This window comes from Mercenaria mercenaria, chromosome 14, assembly GCF_021730395.1.
Source record: "Mercenaria mercenaria strain notata chromosome 14, MADL_Memer_1, whole genome shotgun sequence".
Classification (NCBI taxonomy): domain Eukaryota; kingdom Metazoa; phylum Mollusca; class Bivalvia; order Venerida; family Veneridae; genus Mercenaria; species Mercenaria mercenaria.
Window position 1 is genome coordinate 35,277,350 of NC_069374.1, and position 6,000 is coordinate 35,283,349.

Sequence of the window (6,000 nt, forward strand, 5' to 3'; positions counted from 1 at the left end):
CTACTATTACCTAGTGTAATTATTTTTGTTATCGATGCATAATAATGTGTTGGGTTTTATAACGAATTTATTTCCGCGAACATTTTTAAAATGAATCACTATATAACCTGATATGTACGATAAAACGATTTTAACAAAAAGCAGCGTATGTTACCCAGAAGGGGCCTCAAAAAAAGTACGTTTGAGTGTCAGGTTGGTCAAATATCAAATTCTTTCGTTTTTGAAGCCCTGCCATCTGCCGTCTCGAGGGTAATTTGATTTCTTTTCTTAATAAATACCCATTTGTTTATCCTTTTTGTCAACTGCTTGTTTAGAAGAGGAATTAGTAAATGCTTAGAAAAAAAGACCCAAAATAATAACGTTTGTTTGCCTTTTCCTCTACCAACTTACAAGCAACCCCTTAAAACATTAGTTTTGTTTCACCATTCCAAAAGATTATGTATCTCGACTACTTGAAGCATACGAAAGGCTATTGCTCACATCCGTTCGTCAGCTTCGGCATGCTCTTTGTTAATTATTTCTAAGATGTTATATCAGTAATAACTACTGGGAATTTATTGGAACTAAGTTGTTCAATGTGATGATCTGATATGCAATATACATGCTCCATTATTCTAGTTTGCTTTGTACAAAGGTATGATCCTTTTCCCGATTTACAAAAATTGAGTTTTGTAATTTTTTTGTACCTATGCAGGTATCTCAATAATAAATAGTTACAGTGAATCAAAACTTCACACATCTCCGTGAGGATCTAACATGCAAGGTAAGAGTCTGCAAGTCTGACTTTAAATTCATTCTTCCTTTAGCTGAGAAATACTGGTTTAGCTTTGGTACTCGAGTACTATTTGGTATGTAAGCAAGAACTTCATTTATCAATTTTAAGAATGAAATGAAACTTCAAACACTTATTTACTCTAATGATCCGACATGCAGTGCACATGCTCCAAGAATCTCCTGCTAATTCATTGTACCGCTATATTGACTTAGAACTTATGCTTAAGTTCATGTATGTAAGCAGGTATCTTATTTAGCATCAGAAGATGAGAAAATTCTATAACTGAATCATAGGACCATACGCCGCTTTTTACGGAATTACACGCTAGTGTAGCATTGAATGTTCCATGTGCACCGCCGTATGAACACATCTGCGGTTGTCTCTAAATTGTTTTTTTGTACTTTTAGCATGTGTAAATGTTGAGTGCTCAACCCAGGGCTAGAGGGCGTGGACGGTAGCATGCATTTTAACTACCGTCCATGAACAGGCTCAATCAAACAGAGCCTGCAACATTTTCGTTTTTGTTGTGTTGAGCGACCTGTGGAGTTTCCACTTTTTCTATTTTAACAAACTTGTTGGTCCATTTGTACTTGTTTATGTCATTTATTCATTCAGTTAGCTTTCCTTAGTGACATAGCATTTGAATAACTGATCTTTGTTGGCACTATCAAACTTGATATTTGCTTTTTTTCATCGCGATGCACATTTATAAACAGTCGTAAAATTAGAACAGACGTCAGTATATTAGTAACCAAATTATGTAAATAAGTGAATCATTCCTTTTAAAAGCTCTGTTTTGAAATGTTAGATCAGAAGACAGGAAACAAAGCTTTTAATGGGGCCTAACTATTTAACTAACTATCTTCCTTTATTAACAATATTATGTATTCATGCACTTGCAGCCTATCGTATGTAGAACTAGGCATGTGCGTTTGAATTTCCAACGAAGATTGGTGTTGACCACTGCTTTGTGTGACCATTCCTCTCCCACTAGTGTTTTAGACTGGAAAATTTCACTGCTATGCTTGAGAAAAGAAATTTTAAAATGGAAAACATTTTCAATAGGAAATACCACGATGTACTCGTAAGATCAAAACCTCTTGAAACTCAACCCTACGGCAGTGTATGAATGGATATGTACATTATTTAAGTTATTCTCAAAATATAAAGACATACTATAATGTATTAGTTTTTTTAAAGTAGAAGAAAGAAACAAAAAATCATCTGGGCGTCGCCTTGGAACTGTCATTGACAAAATCACCACTAGGGTATAAACTAGTTAGAACATACAGGAAGGTGGTAAGGTGTACAAGTCGTGTGTTAATTAAACACTATATATCAAACCTGTCGCTTAACGTATTTCCGGCAGATCATGGAGCATGGCTTCCACGAGGATGTTCATTTGGGCAAGTTCTAACGCATATATCACTTGTGAGGTGTGCGTCAATGTGTACCGAACTGACGCAGTCTTCAGCATGCATTGATCATTTACTCAGTTTTAACTCATTTTTTCATGGTCATCTGCAAGGATATGTGTATACTCATTTCAAAAATTATTGATTTCAAAATTGTTAACAGTAACAGCCTTCATATTGATCAACATACGAGTGTATTTCTTTAAAGTATACATCCCTATTTTGTAAGAATATATATTTAAACTAATCTAAAATAAATGCTTGATGACCATGCTTTGTATGCCGGAAGATATATTTGAACATGCACCATTGTAAAATATGAAAATATTACTTAGAAACAAACAGTATTTCAAAATTAGCAGTTAAAAGTGTTAGTCAAAACCGCAAACATCCAAGGAGAATAAGTCATCCAAACCGGTGTACACTTGTTATCCAAACCGTTACATTCATGTTTTTACTACACAATACGTTTTGTGTCCTTTTGAATCTTAGGTGCTTTGTACATATCACAGTTTACGCATACTTATATTAGAGATTATCCTAAAGTATATTTACATCCATTTAGTCCAAATATTTCAATTTAACAGGTAATAAAAATGAAATTTTGGAACATTTGACCGAAAACTGGACAATTTCCATGAGTTAATAAGATATATCTATGCTAAATATGATTCCGATCACCATATCAGTCCGGCGATTACTTCTTTAGACATTACCGCTATTACTGATTAAAGTTTTGTAACGAAACATAGCAAGGCGTAGTAAATATCTTCAAGAACTTTCATGAAGTTCCATTGTTTTTTTATTTGTGCGGCCAGATTGGACAGATCCAAACACACGGCTACTGGTGTAGTTACCATACAGTGGTAAAGGAACAGAAAATATAACAAAATCTGATAAAAAAAGAGAAGAGTATATATATATAGAGTCCTAACACCATATTCTTCGGAAAATGAAGTGTTCTGAACACTTTCCTCGTTTTATAACTTGCAATGTTACACGACTCTTTCCTTAAATCACCGGTCCATAGTCCATATGACGTTTCTATAGTTCACAGAATACTTTTATTGGCTTAAGGCTAAAGAACTAATTGAAGTCTTTTTCTGAATGAATGTTATGAAACACTTACTGAAAAGCTTGCAGGTCAATAGTAAAACTTATTGACCGGCAAGTCAGTCAATAAATGTATAATATTGGTTCCCATGGAGATTTTAGATACATATGGTTTGTTCGCCTATAAGTCCTAAAAGGTTGTTTATATCACAGGGAACATATGTTTACAAGCTCACAGTGTACTTATAGGTGGAGATGTGATCTGAGATTTTGATGTTTTTACAACAAGATTTTACAATAATTATACCTATGAGAACGCTGTTTGTATTGAAGTTTTCAACAATTTAAAAAATAATACTTTATTTAAAAAACAAAATTGAGCTACAGCATTTCTTTTGTCTTGGTTAGATTCATATAAAGTTGTAACTCAGTATCTCGAATTCGAAGTGATCGAGCGTTTAACTTCGAGATAACCGAAATACGACTACTTCGAGATAACCGAAATACGACTTAAAATAATATTTGCACATGTGTTTTCGGGACGGGACGTCAAGTGTCTTCGAGATAATCGGAATTTTGAGAAAAGCTACCTCAAGATATCGAATTTGAACTGTTCTAGTTTTCTTAGATCATGGAATTAACTGGAGCATATTAACGAATATAAATATTGAATTGAAGTTATACCAATTGCGCGACATTTCGACGGAGACATATCTTGACGTTTCCGGAAAGTCGATATATAATATTCCGTTCAAACATCGCGTAACAGTGCTTTCAAAATGTAACGTCCGGTTCATTGAAACATGTAAATAAGCACTAACAATCGAGCCGCGAGTCTTTTGGCACTACGTGAAGTCATGGTCATGTGAACGCAATAGAATGAGTAAATACGCGGGTCATTGTTGCTTATTGTAACAAAGATTACTAACGTTGTGCATATGAATATAAAATTACCTTATAGTACAACTAAGATATCCATGTAACGATGCATTGCATATCATTTCGAATTCTTAAAGACCTGCTCCAGTCCTACCTTTTAACCTTAAATTGTCACTGAAAAAGCATGAAAATCCTGACTATGAACAGCGACGCCTGTCAAAACAGAGTCTATCTTATATAAAATTCTATATAAAATACCTGTGGTTTTGCGTGCTAAAGTGTGGCGCGTGGTCGTTAACAGTTACCTATTGTAATCATGGGTTGCATACACACAATAGAAATTGAACAGCCGCGGAGCAGGGCTTTAAATTGTAACATTTGTACTTAGAAGTCGTTAATCTATTTGAATTTGGTGTAGTGGCCAGATACGCCGTTAAATCTTTATACCAGTAAAATCTTGTCATAACAGCCGGAAATTTAATTTATGAGCACTCGTTCGCTTATAACAATGCAGGGTGATTTTGGAACTGACCGTATAAAGGCCGAATTAAATTCAACAATAATCATCATCGGTAGTTATTTATTGTACAACCTCTCCAGAGCGGCCCTCTCTTAAGCAAAAACCTCTCTTTAACAACATCATCAAAATTTCCCTAAGCTGAAATATACTATCAAATTTACCTCTCCAGAACGACAACCTCTACAGAACTGTCAATATTTGTATCTCCCAAAGGGTGTTGCTCTACAGAGGTTGCACTGTATTTTCAAATGCACCAACTTTAAATCCAGTGAATATTATATCACAATAACTACTAGAATTCTCTTAAAGATAATAAAAATTAAAATAACCACAGATTATGTTATCAATGTTAGAGTGTTGCAAGTAAGGTTGACTATCAATTTGATAACTTTGAAATAGTATTCAATTAGTAATACAAATATAAGAGAGAGGGAAGCTAAATCAGTCAGGGGACATGTCATATTTTCTGTAATACTGTATCGTTATAAGTTTACCATTATCAATAAATATAAAACATCATTTTGTTTTGATAACTTACTCCCTATGGAAACAACGTGTCTCTTATCTAACCCTTGAGACAAATCTATTATATCTGTTAGACAAATGAAGAGACAGACTGTAGTGTTCCTATCCTATATTGGGCCTGTTTCGTTATGTTAGAGAAAATGTAAATCAGAGCCACGAGAGAGTTAAATGGATGTAAATGTATTTTCTTTGCTCAGTCTACATGCAGTTATGCACGCCAGTCCCGAATCTATATAAACATCTTGTAATTTTAAACTAGGCCACAAAATATAATAATAATAATAATAACAAGTGAATGAAGTATTGCCATGCAATACAATGTCCCCTACTGGAAGGCACCTAACTTTCTCTATTGCAGTATAACATAATAAACCGATATCTGTCAATGATGTATAAACAATATTGTACTATATATACAATATGTTATAACAAAACATTTGGAATAAAATTTGCATATATAAAAACCTACAGTTCGTATGGAATTTTTGGCAGATTATAAAAAATGTTATTTTATAAGTTATTTACAGTAACAACAAAGGGAAATTAATCCTTAAAAATCTTTATAATGTAAGTCCGCAAGAAGCTCTTTACCAGGTAGAGATAGGTAAAAATACACCTAATAATTGGATGTAACATGCATGTTGTACCGCAGAAAAGTGGTCTCGATTTTTCCCTACGGCCAGTAATAAAAAAGTTACAATATAATCTATATATAGTAACAACAAAGGAACGTTATTCTAAAAACAAGGGTGCCTCATGGTGGTCAACATTAAATTTTGTGCCAAGTTAAATCAAAATCCCTCCACGCATGAAGAAGAAATGTTTCGGACAAA